General features: G+C 38.1%; 1 pseudogene; it reads left to right on the top strand.

Moving 5' to 3' along the window:
• The first annotated feature begins 1,757 nt into the window (after window positions 1–1,757).
• LOC117090894 lies at window positions 1,758–21,503 on the top strand (annotated as a pseudogene).
• Window positions 21,504–22,319: the final 816 nt, after the last annotated feature.

The following is a 22,319-nucleotide window of genomic DNA, read 5'->3' as shown; positions in this document are numbered from 1 at the left end:
ATTCTAGATAACGGCAACGATAGCATATTCCTTCCTGAAAAATTATTTTGTTGGTTTAGTTTTAATAATTGTTACAGATACTATTACATTTTATTTTATTTTATTATTTTTTATGAGACGGAGTCTCGCTCTGTTACCCAGACTGGAGTGCAGTGGCATGATCTCAGCTCACTGCAATCTCTGCCTCCCAGGTTCAAGGGATCCTCCTGCCTCAGCCTCCCAAATAGCTGGGATTACAGACACTCACCACCATGCCCCACTAATTTTTTGTATTTTTAGTAGAGACGGGGTTTTACCATGTTGGACAGGCTGGTTTTGAACTCTGGACCTCAAGTGATCCACCTGCCTCTGCCTCCCAAAGTGCTAATATTACAGGCATGAGCCACTAGGCGTGAGGTTGAGAGGTGACTTAACCTCAGGAGAGAGCAACCTGCCCTTCCCATCCCCTTTCCAGCTCCCCTCTCCACTGAGCGTTGTTTTCATCACTCACCCAGCCACATTTTTATTACTTTTTAAATAAACATTTTATTCTACAAGGTAGCTAATTCAGAGAACTTCCAATTATATAGTTGCCTCCAACATACATAGATTCAGCTACCTGTGTTGGTTGCAATATTACATTTGCAACATTTATGAATAAATTGAGCTCCCTTGGATCCTGTCTCCAATCTCCATAGCACTACCTATTCCTGAATTTACACAGTAGATTCTAAATTGGAAATCAGGCTGGGCACAGTGACTCATGCCTGTAATCCCAGCACTTTAGGAGGCTGAGGTAGGAGGATTGCTTGAGCCAAAGGGTCAAAGTTCAAATGGTTAGGCAGACAGAAAAGCCATTAAATAAATCATTGTGCTTTTTAGTATATATTTGCTCTTTATTTTTTATTGGCAGTATTGTATAAAAGTTGAATAGAAGAACATTTTTACTATGTTTCTTTTATGGTCATTATTATGATTGATTTTATTTTATGATTATTTCTGAGAATCGTTTTTTCATGTTAAAGAGAGAGTTGTTAAAAATTATCTGCAAGATGAAACATTTCTGGAAATAGATGCTGGTTATGGTTGCCAACAATGTAAATGTATTTAATGACACTGAATTGCACACGTAAAAGAGGCTAAAAAGACAAATTGTATGCCATGTATATTTTACCACAATTAAAAAAAAAAAAAAAAAACTTGCTTGGGCCACACTCCAGAGTATTCAATTGGTATCTCTGGGGGTGGGACCTAAGTATCTTTTATATTTGTTATTCGTAAGTTTGGTTTGAAAGTAGTAAAGAACAGAATAAGTACAGAGAAAATGGGATTTGCAATGGAGAGGGCAGATCTGAGAATTTTCTAAAAAAAGAAAAGGCCACAAAAACAGATCAAAATAATGAGAAAGGAGATGATAAAGATGGAGAAGAGTAAAAAAAAAAAAAAAAAAAAAAATCCAATTTAATAAGTATAGGATTGCCTGAGAAGCAAATGAGAACAACGGGAACAGAAACAAAAATCAAAGATGTAATTGAGGAAAATGTTGCTGAGAGAAAAATAAAAAGAAAACAACCAATTTGAGCCTATAAATGAGAAAAGTTTCCTGTATTTTAGGTAAAGTCAGTAACAGGGGACTCATGCCTTTATAGAGCCTAAAGAGAATGATGGTTTATTTTGCATTACCAATAAATTTTGTTTAAAAAATTGTTCTGTGGGTCAAATGTACTAGGTATGCCACCGGTATGTATACAAGGTGGCATAATTCACTAGGAACGATTATGGAAACAATCTACCAGCCTTATGATATAGGTGACCACAGGTGGAATGCGGTGGCTCACCTCTGTAATCCCAGCACTTTGGGAGGCTGAGGTGGGCAAATGACTTGAGCCTAGGAGTTCGAGGCCAGCCTGGGCAACCTGACAAAACAACGTATCTACAAAAAATATAAAAATTAGCTGGCCATGGTGACACGCACTTGTAGTCTCAGCTACTTGGGAGGCTGAGGTGGGAGGATCACCTGAGCCTGGGGGAGATCAAGACTGCAGTGAGCCATGATTGCACCACTGCACTCCAGCCTGGGTGACAGAGGGAGACTGTGTCTAAAAAAAAAAAAAAAAAAGTGACCACATATCCTACTGCCTGCTCACTTTAGCATCTTCCTGGATTTTTCATTTTAAATAAAATATGATTATCATTTTAAATAAAATATTATAATGCAATAGATGCATTTTAATAATCTGAGATGATTTTGGTAAGCCTTCACTTTCTATTTCCAGCTTCTGTCACGGCTCTTCTAGTAGTATGTGAGATGTAAGTGCATCAGACAGAGACTTCAGCTACACACATGTTAAATCTTAAATATGATCAGGTTATCACTCTTTCCCCAGCCCTTTCCAGACATAGAATAACTTATGCTCCATTTTGAAGATACCCATTCAGGGAATCTGTGAATATAAAAAAGTTCACTTGGACATGAGCGGTGAGGGTCAGCTGAATTTGGTCTCAGGTGGCAGTGAGTGAAGTTATTAATTAACACAACTGTTTCTTCCAACCACTTAGTTGATCAGCCAGTTGTGCCATGACCTGTGCCTGGCATGTGTTTTAGCTTGCAGGATGCAAATATCCACCAGTCTGCCGGTCCCTGGAGATGAGTGAGAAATATAATAAATTGTTGGTTAGAAGTACATTGGTTAGAAGTACAGGAGATACATGCAGGGAATAAAGGAGGCACAGTCCCACTATAAAAGTGTATTGAGAAGTGTGGGAATTTTTTTTTTTTTTTTTTTTGGAACGAAGTTTTGCTTTTGTTGCCCAGGCTGAAGTGCAATGCTGCGATCTAGGCTCACTGCATCCTCCGCCTCCTGAGTTCAAGCGATTCTCCTGCCTCAGTCTCCTGAGTAGCTGAGACTACAGGCATGCGTGACCACGCGGGGCTAATTTTTTATTTTTAGTAGAGACGGGGCTTCTCCATCTTGGTCAGGCTGGTCTTGAACTCCTGACCTGAGGTGATCCACCCACTGCAGCCTCCCAAAGTGCTGGATTTACAGGCATGAGCCCCCACGCCTGGCCGGGAATTTTTAGTACTATATTTTGTCATTCATTGCACAATTCACATATAAAATGACTTATGCTATTGAGTGGTAATGCATTTTTATTTTATAATAAGCCTTTTTAGCAATAATGTACTTAAAACTAATGTAAGCTCATTATATGACTCTGTTAAGGTTGCGATAACAAAGTACCCACAATTGTGGGTTGCTTAAAGCACTTAAATTCATTGTCTCACAGTTCTGAAGGCTGGAAGTCCAAAATCAAGGTGTCAGTGGGATTGGTTCCTTCTGAGGTCTATGAAAGAGAATCTGTTCCATGCCTCTACCCTAGCTTCTGGTGAATTGCTGGCAAACTTTGGCATTCCATGGCTTGCAAAAATATCACCCCAATTCTCTGCCGTTATTTTCACATGGTATTTCCCTTGTGTTCATGTCTGTGTCCAAATTTCTCCCTTTTTATAAGGACACCGTCACATTGGATTAGAGGCCACTCTACTCCAGTATTACCTCATCTTAACTAATTAAGCCTAAAATGCCCTATTCCCAAATAAGATCATATTCTGCAGTACTGGTGCTAGGACTTTAATATACACATTTGTGGGGGTGGGGCACAATTCAACCCATAACATACATGTTTAATGAAAAAATGACTGTGTTTCCATTTCTTAAGAACATTAATGGTGGACGTGTTATTTGAACAGCACGTTTGCCACTATTTAAATCTACCATAGGGACCATGGTAGTATCACCGACTGCTGAAAATCCGAAAGAAACAAATCAGTTAAAGAAACACTGGCTTCTGCTTTAAAAGTGAATACTTAATTTTAAAAGACTGTACCCAGAGACAAATATTTAAAATATGAAGATGTAGAAAGCCTATTTACATATCACTTTGTGAAGCACACCTTTGAATTAAATCAATGTTTCAATTAATTTTGCCCGTTTTTATTGAAACTTCTTTTGTGCACTTATGAAAAGTGGAGCAATAGCTATTAAGGTGTTGGCTCCATTAGCAGAAGGAAAGGCTTTGCAAACAGTTAAATGGTGGCTGTTTTTTTTTTTTTTTCTCCCAGTGTTATCAGATGCTTAAAATAGAATATCAGTTAATTTCAGTAATAGAGTTTCTTCATACAATTTATAGAATCAAAACAAATCTTTTGGAAGGTCATTTTTCTCTCTAAAGTGAATTATCTAACATTATTGTAAAGGCTCATCTCTTTACAATTAAAGAGATGAGGTAGGGACCTCATCTCTACAAACAATTTAAAAATTAGCCAGGAATGGTGGTGTGCACCTATAGTCTCAGCTACTTGGGAGGCTGAACTGGGAGGATCACTTGAGCTAGGGAGGTTGAGGCTGCAGTGAGCCATGGTTACATTACTGCACTCCAGCCTGGGCTGCAGAGCAAGACCCTGTCTCAAAAATTAAACAAACAAACACCCCCCAAAGAAACCAATTAATATTGAATGGTGGCACAGCTGCTGCAGCCTGTGGGGTAAAAGGAATACGTGGAGCAGCTGGTAGGATGCCACCCCTTGCCCTGGCTGGTTCACCCCCTCTGCCACCCATTCTGGCCACAGCTCTGGCATTGACCCCAATGGGCATAACTAGAAGAAGGAAGCACATTAAACATTGCTGTTAATAATTACTTACTGCGAGTAAAAAGAGTAACAGGTGAAGATTTTGGGGTTCTTTCTAGAATTTTAAATAGTTAACTAGCCTGGGTGCAGTGGCTCATGCCTGTAATCTCAGAAATTTGGGGGGCCAAGGCAGGAGGATCACTTGAGCCCAGGGGTTCAAGGTTTTAGTGAACTATGATAGTGTCACTGCACAATCTTAGTTCTTTTTTTTTTTTTTTTTTTAAGAATCAGTTATATATTAAGAGTTTGGATGTTAGATACAACCTCATAAGTGATGTTGACACATACTATAGTGTAAAACTGCTTCAGAAATAACTTAATCTCATTTACTTAAACCTTATGTTTGATAATACTGGGCCTGAAGGAGGAGTGTTTTTTTGTTTTGTTTTGTTTTTTTAAACAGAGTTTCGCTCTTGCCCAGGCTGGAGTGTAGTGGTACAATCTTGGCTCACTGCAACCTCCATCTCCCAGGTTCAAGCAATTCTCCTGCCTTAGCCTCCCGAGTAGCTGGGATTACAGGTATGCGCCACCATCCCTGGCTAATTTTTATATTTTTAGTAGAGACAAGGTTTCACCATGCTGGCCAGGCTGGTATCAAACTCCTGACCTCAGGTGATCCACCTGCCTCGGCCTCACAAAGTGCTGGGATCACAGGCATGAGCCACTGCATTCAGCCAAGGTGGAGAATTGATTGGCAAAGCAGTAAATAAGAACAGAACTCTGAAATACCTAAGAATGACTGGAAACAAGATTAAAAAAATAAGAGTGGAACATTTTTTGCTGCAATGCTGCAAATTAATTCATCCTTAGAGAAAGTAGGTCTGGGTTACTGTGATCTGGGAATGCAAAGTCTGATAGCATTTGCTACAGTACTAACTAAAAACAAAGCAATTAAGGGAATAAACCTAAACTGACCTGTGCAGTATGGCAAACAGAAGGAGTCCACGGCCCACCTAGGCCATATGTTGAAAGAAAATAACTGCCTTGTTCAACTACACATGTGTAAGCGTAATATAAAAAACTGTAGTATACAACATTTACGTGTTATTCACGTGTCTGAACAGTAGCCTATGCTGCCTTGATGTCAGCTGCAATCAAATAACTCAGGATGGAATTACATATCTGGCTGATGTAAAAGCAATATTACCCTAAATGGAGTAGATTTTTCTTTTAACAGAATAGAAATTGCAGGAGCAAAGTATCTCCATGAAATTCTTACTTTACACACTGGGAGTTTTAAAGCATTGTCAGTAGTCAGCAACAACATAGAGGAGGACTTGCACTTTCGCAATCAATGAAAACAAATCCCACATTTTCTAATATCTATATTTGGGGAAACAAATTTAGCCTGGGCAACATAGTGAGACCCCATCTCTACAAAAAAATTACAAAAATTAGCTGGCCATGGTGTTATGTGCCTGTAGTCCTAGCTACTTGGGTGGCTGAGTTGGTAGGATCACCTGAGCCCAGGGAAGTCAAGGTTGGAAGTGAGCTGTGATGGTGTCACTGCACTCCAGACTGAGCAACGTGAGACCCTGTCTCAAAAACAAAACAGAACAAAAGGAAAACAAATTTGATGAGGCTACATGTGTATCATGTTCAGACATAATTCAAATAGGCCATCTAGAAACAGACAATAGGCCAGGTGCACTGGTTCATGCCTGTAATCCCAGCACTTTTGGAGGCCGAGATAGGCAGATCACTTGAGGCCAGGGATTCGAGACCAGCCTGGCCAATATGGGGAAACTCTGTCTCTACTGAAAATACAAAAATTAGCTGGTCATGGTGGCACACGCCTGTAGTCCCACCTACCTACTCGAGAGGCTTAGGCACAAGAATTGCTTGAACCCAGGAGGCGGAGGTTGCAGTGAGTCGAGAACACGCCAGTGCACTCCACCTGGGTGACAGAGCAAGACTCTTTCTCATACATAAATAAATAAACAAAAGCAGACAACACAAATGTGGAGTTATTTGTGGTAGATGGATGCTCACAGAAGTCTCCAATGACCTTAAAAAACACTATTATTGAACACCAACTTATGGAGAAGTTTAGAGCCTCTCATCTAATGCAGATTTTGCTCTTGTTCCAGTAAGTCAACATCTATGATAAAGAAGATATAAAAGCTTTTTTTTTTTTTTGTCGGAGGGGGATAGACTCTTGCTCTGTTGCCCAGGCTGGAGTGCAGTGGCATGATCTCGGCTCACTGCAACCTCTGCCGCCCAGGTTCAAGCGATTCTCCTGCCTCAGTCTTTTGAGTAGCTGAGATTACAGGCGTGAGCCACCACGCTCAGCTAACTAAAATCATTTTTATGCATTTGTCTTATTGCTTTCACAGAGATTTTTATAGTTTATTAAATTTTTCTTTCATAAATTAAAACAAGTTACTTTTATCAAATGTGTAAAAGGTAATCACTATATTAAACTTTGTATAACTGTCCATTGTGGGAAAAAGAAAGCTTTGAGCCCTGAAACATAGTTTTTGCAAGAATTATTCATCCAAACACAGATGTTGGTGAGTCACAGAATGATAGTAAAGACAATGATCCTAATGAATTAAGAAATCTGTGGAGCAAAATGTACTAAGAATTGGTTTTGGTGCACAAAATTATGAATTTTATGCAGACACGCACTTCATAAAAAGAGCTAAAGATGCAAATAAGCACATGAAAAGATGTTCAATATCATTAATCACTAGAGAAGTACAAATGAAAACCACAGTGAGATACCACTATACAATCTGTACTAGTCTGCTTGTCTATCATAACAGAATACCACAGAATGGACTGCAACAGAAATTTATTTTCTCACATTTCTGGAGGCTGGAAGTCCAAAATTAAGGTACCAGCGTGTTGGTTTCTGGGGAGGCCTCTTTTCCTGGCTTACAGATGGTGCCTTCTTGTTGTGGTCTCACGTGGCCTTTCCCCTGTGCATGTGTATTCCTGGTGTTTCTTCCTCTTATAAAGATGCCAGTTCTGTTGGATTACAGCCCCACCCATGTGATGTCATTTAACCTAAATTACCTCCTGAAAAGCCCTATCTCTAAATACAGTCACATTGAGGGTTAAGATTTCAGCATATGAATTTTGGGGAGGACAAAATTGAGTTCATAAGAATACCTATTACAAAGACTAAAATTAAAAAAGTAATGAGAATATAAAATGTAGGCTAAAATACAGAGCAACTTGAACTCCCATACATTGCTAATGGAGATCCAAATAATACAACCATTTTGGAAAACAGTTTGGCAGTTTCTTATGAAGCTAAATATACCGTTAACATATAACCCAGCAATCCCAGTCCTATGTGACTACCCAAAATAAATGAAAACTTACATTCATACAAAGATGTCTGCATGAATATTTACAGCACCTTTATTTATAGTAGCCCCAACTTGGAAATAACCCAAATGTCCTTTGGCTTGTGAATGAAAAATATATGTATACACACACACATATATATATATATGGCATACTACTTAATAAAAAGAAACAAATTTGTTTGTCCATTCACCTATTGATAGACATTTGGGTTGGATTCAGTTTGGGGCTATTATAAATAAAGTTGCTATAAATACTCAGATTTAAATTATTATGTGGATATGTGTTTTCATTTCCTTTGGATAAATACCTAGGAGTGGAATTGCTGGGTTGAACTATATGTTAAATTTAAAGAAATTGTTAAACTATTTTCCAAAATCCCATACCATTTGCATTCCCATCAGCAATCCATGAGTCCTGGTAGATTCACGTTTTCTCTCCAACATTTGATGTTAGCAGTCTTTTTAGTATTAGCCATTCTAATGGATGGGCAGTGGTTATCTTATTGTGGTTTAAATTTACATTTCTATGATGACTTAAGATAATGAAATTTTTTTGTTTTCTTTTTTTGCTATTCATATATTTTCTTTTGTAAAGTGTCTTTTCAAATCTTTTGCTCAGTTTTTTTTTTTTTAAAGGTGGAATCTTACTATACTGCCCAGGCTGGAGTGCAATAGTTATTCACAGGTGTGAGGATAGTGCACTAAAGCCTCAAACTCCCAGCCTTTAGCGATCCCCAACCTCAGCCTCCGGAGCAGCTGGGACTACAGGCATGTGCTACCATGCCTGGCTTTTTGCTCAGTTTTAAGAACTGGCTTCTTTGCCTTTGTGAATTGTAAGAGTTTTGGATGTAAGCTCTTTATCAGTATATACGTGTATGACAAATATTTTCTCTATGACTCACCTTTCGTTTTCTTGATTGTATTTTTCAGAGCAAGAGTTCTGATTTCGATAAAGTCCTATGTATTCATTTATTTCTTTTATAGCCCATGCTTTTTATGTACCATCTAAGAAATCTTTACCTATGCCAAAGTCACAGATTTTTATAACTTTTAACATTTACATTTAATTCTGTGACCCATTTCAAGTTAAGTTTTGTGAAATGAAAGTTAAGGATTAAGCTTCATTTTTTTCCCTCTTGTCTTAATCTGTTTTGTGCTGCTGTGAGGAAATACCTGAGACCGGGAAATTTGTAAAGAAAAGAGGTTTATTTTGCTTATGATTCTGCAGGCTGTACAAGAAACATGGCACCAACATCTGCATCTGGTGTGGACCTCAGGCTACTTCCATCCATGGTGGAAGGTGAAGGGGAGCTGGTGTTGCGGAGATCACACAGAAAGAGAGGAGGAAAGAGCAAGAGGGATGAGGTACCAGGCTCTCTTTAACAACCAGCTCTCTTAGGAACTAACAGAGTGAGAACTCACTTACCCCCCAGGAAAGGCACTAATCCATTCAAGAGGGATCTGCCCCATGACTCAAACACTTCCCATTAGGCCACCTCCAACCTTGGGATCAAATTTCAACATAAGATTTACTGGGGACAAACAACCCATATCCAAACTATAGCACTTCCGAATAACCAGTTCTTCCAGTACCATTTGTTGAAAAAGATTATTCCTTTCACATTGAAATACTTTGGCATCTTTGTCAAAAATCAACTGGCCGTGTATGTGTACAGTTCTATTTCTGCCTTTTATTCTGTTTACATCCATATTCCATATATAAAAATACATAATTTATATAAATGTATGGAATATATATAGAATATATGTATATATGCATGCCATATATGGAGTATATATAGAATAGATGTGTATATTCTATATGTGTATATATGCGTATATGTATATGTGCATGCCATATATACATATATTCTATATATATTCCATATACATACATATTTATTCTATATATTCCATATATTCATATAATGAAGGTCAAGACTTACTATAAAGCTACAAAAATTAAGAAAGTGTGTATTGGCATGCACACTTTCTTAATTTTTGTAGCTTTATAGTAAGTCTTGCAATCAGTAAGTGTAAGTCCTACAAATTTGTTCTTCTAGACCGTAATATTTTTAATACAGAAAATATTCCCTCTACAGATTCTGAGGTACTTGGGAAATTCAGAGAAAATTCTGCTGAACGGAAGATATTATAAATTTTATTTCATTTTTATTGATATGTAAAATACTTTGGGCTCAAATATTTTTAGAAGTAAAGATTCTTAACCTCCATTCATATTATCTTGTGTGTGTGTGTGTGTGTAGAGATGGGGTCTCACTATGTTGCCCAGGCTGGTATGAGATTTCTGGCCTCAAGCAATTCTCTTGCCTTCGCCTTCCAAAGTGCTGGGGATTACAGGCGTGAGCCACCATGCCTAGTCTTTTTTTAAAAAAGATGTTTTTCAAGATAGACCTTCTCAATTTGTCTCTAGAGTTTGTAAGAATAATTAATCAAATGTAGCTGTGGCAAAACTATTGGATTTACCAATTTCATTCTTTTCATTATAAAATATATTCAAAAAATGAACCTATTATGATGGAATTCAATTTTTGTTAATTTTACATTCTCGTTAAATGTTCTACTTTTTATTTGCTTTCATAGAGGTAATTTTAATGTCTTCCTGGTTGAAAGCTTAGTTTTAATAATCAGAATTTGCTAAAAACTTAAAAAGCTGAAGTCTTTTGATTCTCCAATGTTTTAATTAAATTTTGCAACTGATTTTGAACAAAATTAAACCCAAATATAGAGTACTAGTTTGCAAAAAGTTCAATACCATTATAAAACACTTAGATTGGTTCACAAAGTAATTATTAAAAGGCTCATTTAAAAAATCGTATTGATATTTGAGAACAATTTGAGAACAAATTGATATTTGAGAACAAAGTATGATACAGTACATACTGTAATGCTAAAGTTTTTGATTGCTGTATTCAACCTCAGCTTTAATTTTTTTTATCTTGCTCTGTCACCCAGGCTGTAGTGCACTGGTGTGATCTCGGCTCACTGCAACCTCTGCCTCCCAGGTTCAAGCAAATCTCGTTGCTCAGCCTCCCAAGTAACTAGGAATACAGGCATGTGTCACCACGCCTGGCTAATGTTTGTATTTTTAGTAGAGATGGGATTTCACCATGCTGGCTAGAGTGCTCTTGAACTCCCGGCCTCAGGTGATCCTCCTGCCTTGGCTGGAATTATAGACATGACTCACTGCAGCTGGCCCAATATCAACTTTATAACAAAAGTTTTTTTGTTTTGTTTTGTTTTTCTTTTTTTGAGACAGAGTCTGACTCTATCATCCAGGCTGGAGGGCAATGGCGCAATCTCGGCTCACTGCAACCTCCAACCTCCCGGATTCAAGCAATTCTCCTGCTTCAGCCTCCCGATAACAAAAGTTTTGTAGTCAGTTTTTCTGAATGGATAGAGAGAGAGATGGATAGATAGATCGGTGGACAGATAAATATATTTAGCTTTTATAACTACAATAAAAAGTAGAAATAGAGACAATGTCTCACTATGTTGCTCACGTTGGTTTCAAATTTCTAAGCTGAAGTGATCCTTCTGCCTTGGCCTCCCAAAGTGCCAGGATTACAGGCATGAACCACCATACCCAGACATTAACTACAATTTTTTGATAACTACATATTTCTATTGGTAGAATATAGCAACTTGTTTGTACACAATGATTAATTATGTATGTATTGCAACCAATTTCAAGTACGTTTATACCTCATAAATTTCTTAATTTAGTAACCACCATTTTTTCCTTAGTGCTGTGCTTCTTTTAGATAGACACACACACATACATATACATATATTATTAAAGTCAGGTTTATTGAAGTAAAATTTACACCCAGTAAAAATCATCCTTTTTAGGTATACAGTTATATGAGACTTTATAAATATATGTAGTTATGTAATGCCCATCACTTTGAAGATTTGGAATGTTTTCACCACTGCTAAAGAACTTGAATGTTTATTATATGTGTAGCTGTTTTATTCGTAGCAGCTAGAAACTGGATCCAACCCACATGTCCATTAATAGGTAAATGGATAAACAAACTGTAGTGTGACATAGTCATTCAAAGTAACACTATTCAGAAATAAAAAGGAATTATGGATACACATCTCAATATGAATGAATCACAAAAAAATTTTACTGAACAAAAGACCAGACACAAAAGAGTACATATTATATGATTATACATTGTCTAGATAAGGTGCAGTTGATGAAGTCAACAACTCTAAATTAAATAATTAAATGCAGCCCTCAAAAAGATTACAGAAAAATGTTATGAAAAATATACTAAAACACCGTGTTAGAAAAAAACACATTCTTCACAAAAGCACCAGTCACACTATATAAGAGACAGAGGGCTGAGTGCGGTGGCTCACACCTGTAATCTCAGCACTTTGGGAGACCGAGGTAGGTAATCACTTGAGGTCAGGAGTTCCAGACCAGCCTGGCCAACATAGTGACTCCATCTCTACTAAAAATATAAAAATTAGCTGGATGTGGTGGCACATGCCTGCAGTCTCAGCTACGATCTTGTATTTAATAATAAAGGCATGTTAATTGCATAAGTGCAAAAGGGCTATACCAGGTCAGGCACAATGGCTCACACCTGTAATCTCAGCACTTTGGGAGGCCGAGGCGAGAGGATCACCTGAGGTCAGAAGTTTGAGACCAGCCTGACCAACATGGCAAAACTCCATCTCTATTAAAAAACACAAAAATTAGCCGGGTGTGGTGGCAGGTGCCTGTAATCCCAGCTACTCAGAAGGCTGCGGCTGTGAGGCTAGAGAATCGCTTGAACTCTAGAGGCAGAGGTTGCAATGAGCTGAGTTCATGCCACTGCACTCCAACCAGGGCGACTGAGCGAGACTCCGTCATAAAAACAAGGTGGGGGAGGGCTATACCATTGACCCTTGAAAAATGGGAGTTGGTGCATTAACCCCACTTGCAGTTGAAAATCCATGTATAACTCCCCCAAAACTTAACTACTAATAGCCTACTGTTGGCCAGAAGCCTTACTGATAACATAAACAGTTAATTAAGTTGAAAATCCATGTATAACTCCCCCAAAACTTAACTACTAATAGCCTACTGTTGGCCAGAAGCCTTACTGATAACATAAACAGTTAATTAACACATTTTTTACATGTTATATGTATTATACACTGTATTCTTACAATAAAGTAAGATAGAGAAAAACGAAGAAAATCATAGGAAAGAGAAAATATGTTTACTATGCATAATATTAAGTAGAAGTCGATCATCATTAAGGTCTTCAGCTTGGTTGTGTTCACATTGAGTAAGGAGTAGGTGGAAGAGGAGGAGTTGGTCTTGCTGTCTCAGAGGTGGCAGAAGTGGAAGAAAATCCACATATAAGTGGACCCGGGAAGTTTAAGCCTATGTTGTTCAATCGTATAATGTAAAAACACATAATTTGTAGCAATAGACACTTTTATTCCTGAGATATTTTTCACATCTGTCATAATTTGCTGATAGGAATGAAATTTTCTAATTTTAAATATTTTTCTAATCTTTCTTACATTCCACTTACACATAATTGTTACCACAGAGTTGTGTCTTACTGTTCCATTGCATTTGTCCAGAATAAAATTTCAAATTAATTTCCCACATAGCTACACCAATGGGAATAACAATCCTTTGTCACACTCCCTTGTAGGACAGCACATCTCCCCATTGGTGTGCTCCCCATTTTTTTCTTTATTATATTATATTTAAACAAGCCTCTACCTAAGGTGGATGTGTTCCTCCTCTTGCTTTATCTGCTCTTGAATGCCCTGCTCTATATAGTAACCATTCTTACTATTCTTTTTACTTCTTAATAAACTTGTCACTTTACTCTGTGGACTCGCCCCGAATTCTCTCTTGTGTGAGATCCAAGAACCCTCTCTTGGGATCTGGATCAAGAACTCTTTTCGGTAACACTGTTACTTAACACTGATGAACTTGATTCATTTTTGTCAAGGACAATATTTTGATGTTCTTGAGAATGACTCAGGAAAATATTACTTGAAGTTATTAAATTCACATTTGATTTATTAATGTTACAAATTCAAAACCTATTTCTTCTCAAGCTTTTAAGTTATGAATCAAATTATTAATTTATAAATCTGACAAATTTTAGCAGTTACTTTTATGAGGCCTTTGATTTATATTTGGTTTCATTTACAATTTTAGTTAAATGTTTAAATTGTCCATTTGACAAAATTTCCCAAGAATGTATTTGACTTGTAAATCTGGCAAATTAAATATGTATACATATTAATATTGAATCTCAACTTATTTTAGGGGTTAAAATGCCATTTATATAACTAATAACATTACCTTATACCTTTCAACTTGAAATTGCAAGCCTGAATAAATGAGACATTTTATATTGGAATCATAAAAGTAATCTGTAAGATACTAAATATACCAAACTTCTTAAAACATAAAACAGTAAAATATATCAACAACAAACAACTCTTTCTCAAACCTACTGCAAAAATATTAATACTATGACTTTTGTCTGCTTCATCATCTTACTATTTCTTTTTTTTTTTTTTTTTTTTTGAGATGAAGTCTTGCTCTGCCGCCGGGCTAGACTGCAGTGGCGTGATCTCAGCTTACTGCGACCTCTGCCTCCCAGGTTCAAACAATTCTCCTGCCTAAGGCTCCCAAGTAGCTGGGACTATAGGTGCGCACCACCATGCAAAGCTAATTTTTGTATTTTTAGCAGAGGCAAGGTTTCACCATGTTGGCCAGGATGGTCTCGATCTCTTGACCTCATGATCCGCCCACCTCGGCCTCCCAAAGTGATGGGATTACAGGCTTGAGCCACCGCCCCCAGCCCTTACTATGTATTTCTTATTAGAATTATGCTGTATTTTGTCATGGAAGGACTATAATTTCTGTGTATATTAAAATGGTATTCTAGTGAATATATTTGTCAGAATTTCATCTATGACTTACATTTATTATAAGATACCACTTACAATACACTGACATCAAGGCTATTGGAAATTGGTGGAGGGAGGTAGACCCCACCTACATTTAATTGCTAGAAGCTACCAATATTTACAAAAATATTCTGAAAATTGCTAACTGGTGAAATTAAGTTTTCTTGCAACACTAACATTGTCTCTTAGCTCCTATCACAGTGTCTGGCACAGCACAGATTTTCAATAAATAGCTGTTGGATAAATCAGTGCTTAAATCAGTCTCTACAGATTACAAGCCTGATAATTTTTCTGCTACTACATACTCTGGGTTCCCCTTTTCTAGTTTCCAATAATTGCCTCATTGCCTCTCCAGCCTCCTCTAACGCTCTTTTTGCTATTTCTCCAGTCTTTATTAACAGCCTCCTCACTGCTTTTCCAGCCTCCTCCAACAGTCTCCTGGCATCCTTCCATTCTCTGTCCACCACCTAGTCTAAAAGCCATTGCTGTGTATTTTTAAGTTTTTGTTATGACTGAACTCCACACCCAGTAGCAATTTCTGTCTGAGTTTTCTGCTGCAGAAGATCAAACTCTCCTAAAAAGCAGAGATTAAACAACAACTAAAGATTGAGATTCATAGAAGGTAATCAAATCACACAATGGCTATTATTCATCATTCTTTTTATTCCAAATGTATTTAATTGTATGCATTAAAAGTTATTCTGGGAGTCCAGACACTTAACTGGAAGACCAACGAAGTCCACAGCACAAAAATAACTAAGAATTCTTTTTTTTTTTTTTTGAGAAAGAGTTTCGCTCTTGTTGCCCAAGCTGGAGTGCAATGGTGCGATCTCGGCTCACCACAACCTCCGCCTCCCAGGTTCAAGCAATTCTCCTGCCTCAGCCTCCTGAGTAGTTGGGATTATAGGCATGCACCACCACGCCTGGCTAATTTTGTATTTTTAGTAGAGATCATGTTGAGGCTGGTCTCAAATTCCTGACCTCAGGTGATCCGCCCACCTCGGTATCCCAAAATGCTGGCATTACAGGCGTGAGCCACCATGCCCAGCCAAAAATGACTAAGAATTCTTGACTTAGGCAATGGTGAAGAGACTGGATGGAAAAAATCAGGGCCAATTAATGACCATGTAGAGCAGAACCAGCCAGGAAACTTGGTCCAGTAGCCTCAGGATTACATATGAGAAAACTAAATGCTTACATTTTAAGTCATTATTTGTTGGAGTATCTTTTCTACAACAGTTTACCTTAAGAAATATACAGGGTGGCCGGGCGCAGTGGCTCAAGCCTGTAATCCCAGCACTTTGGGAGGCTGAGACGGGCGGATCACGAGGTCAGGAGATCGAGACCATCCTGGCTAACATGGTGAAACCCCGTCTCTACTAAAAAATACAAAAAACTAGCCGGGCGAGGTCGCAGGCGCCTGTAGTCCCAGCTACTCGGGAGGCTGAGGCAGGAGAATGGCATAAACCCGGGAGGCAGAGCTTGCAGTGAGCTGAGATCCAGCCACTGCCCTTCAGCCTGGGCGACAGAGCGAGACTCTGTCTCAAAAAAAAAAAAAAAGAAAAGAAAAGAAATATACAGGAACCCTCATCAATATAGCAATACCCTGTCTCTACCAAAAAATTGAAAATTAGCTGGGTGTGGTAGCATACATCTGTAGTCCTAGCTAATCAGGAGGCTGAGGCAGGAGGATTGCTTGAGCCCAGAGGTTTGAGGCTGCAGTGAGCTATGATCCCACCACTGCACTCCAGCCTGGGTGACAGAGGGAGATCTTGTCTCTAAAAAATTCTTCTGGGCTCAACTGATCTACCCACCTTAGCCTCATGAGTAGCTGGGACTACAGGTGTGAACCACCACACCTGGCTGATTTTTATATTTCTCATAAAGGCAGGGTTTCACCATGTTGACCAGGCTGGTCTCAAACTCCTGGCCTCAAGTGATTCACCCACCTCAGCCTCCCAAAATGTGGGGATTACAGGCATGAGCCATTGTACCTGGCCTAAAAAAAGTTATTTAATTAAAAGAAAAAAAGAAGTTTGCTCTCCATTCTTAGATCATCTCAGCATGCTTATTAGGCATCCATATACCTGAAGATACCTACAGTACTGGTAGAAGTTCAGGACCTCTTTATCTGGATGTTCATTTTTTTCCTTTAAAACAAAGAAAAAAAGAGAAGAAAATGTATGATGAGATCTACTATTTGAACAGATAATAAATAAGATATTCTAGAATTAAAGAATGTCATAAATCTTGAAAATCATAGTGTACACCAAAATTTAAAATAAAATAATCTGCACTTAGACCCATCATAGTGAAAGGAAAAATAGATTATCTTAAAAGTAAACAGGTGCAGTTGCTCATACTTGTAATCTCAGCACTTTGTGAGGCCAAGGTGGATGGATCACCTGAGGTCAGGAGTTCAAGACCAGCCTGACCAAAATGGTGACACCCTGTCTCTACTGAAAATACAAAAAAATTAGCCGGGCATGGTGGTGGGTGCCTGTAATCCCAGCTACTTGGGAGGCTGAGGCAGGAGAATCCCTTGACCCTGGGAGACGAAAGTTGCAATGAGCCGAGGTTGCGCCATTGCACTCCAGTCTGGGCAACAAGAGCGAAACTCCATCTCAAAAAAAAAGGTTAAAAAGATATTCAATGTAGCTGAAAAAATTTTCTCTAAATATTGTTATAGAATAAACTTTAAGATAATCTTTTCCTTAAACTTCTACAATTGTTTATTTCTCGTGCCATTTAATCACATAGATATCAAAATCGCAAATGTATCATTTCTCCCTCTCTCTCTCTCTCTCTCACACACACACACACACACACACACACACACACACGCATACATTTTTTTAACTATAGAGACAGGATTCCCAGGCTGGTCTCAAATCCCTGGCCTCAAGCAATTCTCCTGCCTCGGTCCCCCAAAGTGTTGGGACTATAGGTGTGAGCCTCAATGCCTGGCCTTATTTTAGACTTAATAGTAAACCTATGTCCTATGTATTTCTTTTTTTTTTTTTTGCCGGGGTTGTTGGGGTGCGGGGAGAGAGTCTTTGTCACCCAGATTGGAGTGCAGTGGCATGATCATGGTTCACTGCAGCCTCTTACTTCTGGGCTCAAGCTGTCCTCCTGCCTTAGCCTCCTGAGTGGCTAAGACTGCAGGCACACACCATCACACACAGCTAATTTTTAAATTTGTTGTAGAGATGGGATCTCACTATGTTGGCCAGGCTTTCCATATATTTCTTAAGGTAAACTAATGTAGAAAAGATGTATTTTTCTTCAATCACACATATTAATAGAACATTTACAAAAAAAAAGAGAGCAAAGCCAAAGAAAATAGAAAGAAAAATAATGATAGAAAATAATGAAAGATGATCAAAGGAGACAATAAAAAATTAAGAAACGGATTTAATTTTTAATGACATTTTAATCATTAACAAAAAAGCAGTTTAGAGATGGCTATTTTTAATATAGCAATTGTGTAACATTTGTAAATATGCAAAATAGTACTACACAGTGTTAGTATATACATATATGGTTAAAAAAACACACAAACATGAATGGAAAAATTGTACATATCAGCTTTGGGCTGGAGAGAGAGGAAGGAAAACGATTTAGGAGAGCTCAAATTCTTTTTGTTGCTGGAGTGCAGTGGCAATATCTCAGTTCCCTGCAGCCTCTTCCTCCTGGGTTCAAGCCATTCTTGTGCCTCAGCCTCCTGAGTAGTTGGGATTACATGTGTGTGCCACCATGCCTGACTAATTTTTATATTTTCGATAGAGATGGGGTTTCACCATGTTGGCCAGGCTGGTCTTGAACTCTTGACTTCAAGTGATCTGCCTGTCTCAGTTTCCCAGAATGTTGGGATTACAGGCATGAGCCACCATGCCTGGCAGAAAGCTCAAGTTCTATAATGTTTGATTTCTTAGGAAAAATGGCTGCATGATCATATTGGTTAATTATGTGTACATGGTTAGTTGTTATATTATTCTTGATATTCCTCTACTTGTTCTTATTATTTCATTTTTTAAAAGTTTAAGACGTTTATCTCATGTGACTAAAGGAAAATGTTTGATTTAGAGAGGGTAATAGTCGCTCCTACAGAGACCATAAAGCCACAGTTAATTATACACTCGTTCTAATATTGACATTTGATTTTAGTTACCTCTTTAACTTCATTCATTACCATACCAAAAGGGTGTGTCTTCAGAGTTTGTATCCTTGGGAACTGCATGGTTGCTAGGTTAACCAATAACAGTCCTAAGATTCACATGCTGTTGTCCTTGACTGTTACTAAGCTAAACAGAGCCAAAGAGAGGTAGAAGAACTCGTACGTTCTGAGAAAATTATTAACATTTCAATCTAATGCTCAGCTTACATATGGAACACCACATTAATCCCTTGGAAGAGTTCAGAAAGATCCAGAATGTTGTCACTGCTTTCAAATAAATTCCAACTCAAATTTTAGTTCATATACTTCAAATATAACCATAGGGGAGAGTATGAAAATGAGTGGTAAATATAACGGGAATTTAGAAGCAGAAAAACATCTCTGTGGAGTGAGATGGCTGGTGAAATTTCAAGAGGAAAATAGAACTTGAGGTGGTAAATCAAGAGTGAGAACTATTCAGATAAGAAGTTGGCTGGGCACAGTGACTCATGCCTGTAATCCCAGCACTTTGGGAGGCTGAGGCGGGCAGATCACCAGGTCAAGAGTTCAAGACTATCGTGTCCAACATGGTGAAACCCCACCTGTACTAAAAATACAAAAATTAGCTGGGAGTGGTGGCATGCACCTGTAGTCCCAGCTGAAACAGGAGAATCGCTTGAACCCGGGAGGCCCAGGTTGCAGTGGGCTAAGATCACCTCACTGCACTCCAGCCTGGTGACAGAGTGAGATTCCGTCGCAAAAAAAAAAAAAAACGGTAAGGGTAAAACAAAGTCAGGATTTAGGATGAGGAAGTCTGGCCATGGAACAGACAGTATCAGATTTGAATGCCTCTTGCTTTATTCACTTCTACTAACTGCAAATTATTTTTTTTAAGTGCAAACAACACTATTTTACACATAGGTAATTTTCCTAAGATGTAGAAGTATGGCATACAGAGAATGATTTAGAGCTAAATTTCCATGAAATGAAAGTTAAGGGAGGGGAAAATCCAATGTGAGGTGAAAATTGTGTTTTGTTCTGGGGAAGGATAAAATTTTTTTTCTGTTATAGAGACAGGTTCTGGCTTTGTTGTACAGGCTGATCTTGAACTCCTGGGCTCAAGCAGTCTACCCTCCTCAGCCTCCCAAAGTACTAGGATTACAGGCACAAGCCACCATGCCCAGCCTCAACTAACTCTTTATGTGGAAAAGAGTACAAATATATTTATTATTTAACTCTTTATATGGAAAAAAGTATAAATATATTTATTATTCTACTTGCTTCTGTATTTTATTATTTGAGTGCCAAGGGTTGGGGTTACCAGTTCAGATAACACCTTTCTCTATATTAATCTTAGGAGACATGCTGCCTATCCCTACCACTGGCCCTTGGATGAATAAAGCCTACCTTCTCTAGCTCAGCAGTATTCTCTAATTTCACATCTCAGAGAAAGAGGGAGCAGTATATTCCCAGAGAAAATATTTAGGATTTTTTTCCCCTCCCAGAAGGCCCTGGGTTCCTTATGCAAATGTGCCAGTAGTCAGTCTCACATTCCCAGAATCACAGTGAGTGACTGATTCAATGGAGTCATAGAAGATATTTGCTATCTCATCACTACAGGGCAAAGAACCCTGCTTGTCTTGCATTTGCATAAAAAATAGGGCCACTCTAGTGACTCTTCAAGAAATAAATAATAGGCTGGGTGCAGTGACTCATGCCTATAATCCCAACACTTTGGAAGGCCAAGGTGGGAGGATTGCTGGAGCTCGGGAGTTTGAAACCAGCCTGGGCAACATAGTGAGGCCCTGTCTCTACAAAAAAATTAAAAACTTAGTCGGTGTGGTGGTGCACGCCTGTGGTCTCAGCTACTCAGGAGGCTGAGGTGGGATGATCACTCAAACCCAGGAAGTCGTGGCTGCAGTAGGCTATGATTGTGCCACTGCAGTCCAGCTTGGGCAATAGATTGAGACACTGCCAAAAAAAAAAAAAAAGGAAAATAATAATAAGCTTCTTTTAATCAATATTTTAAAATGTCTTACCCTGCTGTTTGTATATATCCATGATACTGCCTTGGCACATAATAGACGAATCAAAACATGTTAGTTCTTTTCCCTTCTCTCTTTAGTTACCACCATTCCTGGTATTGGTCCCAGTTCTTCTAAGAATATTTTTGATCCAAAAGCCGTTTTATCTTGAATCCTACATAGCGTATTTTCCATTTTTCCATTCAAATAAACCAACAAGAGAACAATCGAGTGAAGAGAAAGGGTGTTTAAACCTAAATCCAAGACTGAGGTACAAGACCAAGAAAAGTGGGACAGAAGATGGAAAAGAGCAAGCGAAGAATCTTGGAAACAATTCAAAGGCACGTTGGATTCTTTGCTTGTAATAAGAAGTACAAGTTGGTGTTACTTCTTAATGTCTAACGTTAAAATTTCTTGAATCTGATCTTTATCATATGCATATTTTTCATCCTTGGATAGTCAGACTTTTTTTATATGTCAGGAACTCATCTGTATTTTTTCATCTATATTTATTCTACATAAATCAGTAAATCAAGATGTAATATAAAAACGATTTTGTTGACAGAAAACTTTAGTTTTAGAAACTTTATTTTTTAAAACAGCTCAAAATTGCCTTCATCGTATTACTGATTTAAATATTATGGAAAATGTTAAGCACTCACAAAAGTGTTATAGAAAGACTAGCGTAATGAACCCTTATACATGCACCACCCAGATTTTAAAATTACTGGAATTTTGTCATATGGGCTTTAGCTACCCTTATTTTCTTTCTTTTTGTTGCTAAACTATTTTAAAGCCCCTCCAGGACCTCATGGGACTTTATCCTACATACTTGTAATTCTACTGACTTTTAATTAAATTATTGATTAAGTAGTTAACAGAAAACAGGATATTACAGGAAGCATCTAGTGGGGTGCAGAGTCTAGCAATTAATCTTTTCTCATTTAATCAAAGACAGCAGCAGGGCTCTAGTAAAATCAATTATGTTTAGAAATTGAAATTTTTAAAAATTCAAAAACAAGGAAGCATTTTAAGTATTCTTACAGCCCTCACTTCTGTTTTCCTTCCTCTTGACATATTCCTCATTAACAACTGGCTATTTCTCATCTCTTTTGTCCCTCAATGTAACCAGGATTTATGTAAATCATACGTCTTAACTCAGCAAGAAATTGGCAGGGTCC

Source organism: Trachypithecus francoisi, unplaced genomic scaffold, assembly GCF_009764315.1.
Source record: "Trachypithecus francoisi isolate TF-2019V2 unplaced genomic scaffold, Tfra_2.0 Lachesis_group11, whole genome shotgun sequence".
Classification (NCBI taxonomy): Eukaryota; Metazoa; Chordata; class Mammalia; order Primates; family Cercopithecidae; genus Trachypithecus; species Trachypithecus francoisi.
The sequence above is the reverse complement of the archived record's forward strand: the minus strand, read 5'-3'. Positions and strand labels throughout refer to the sequence as shown.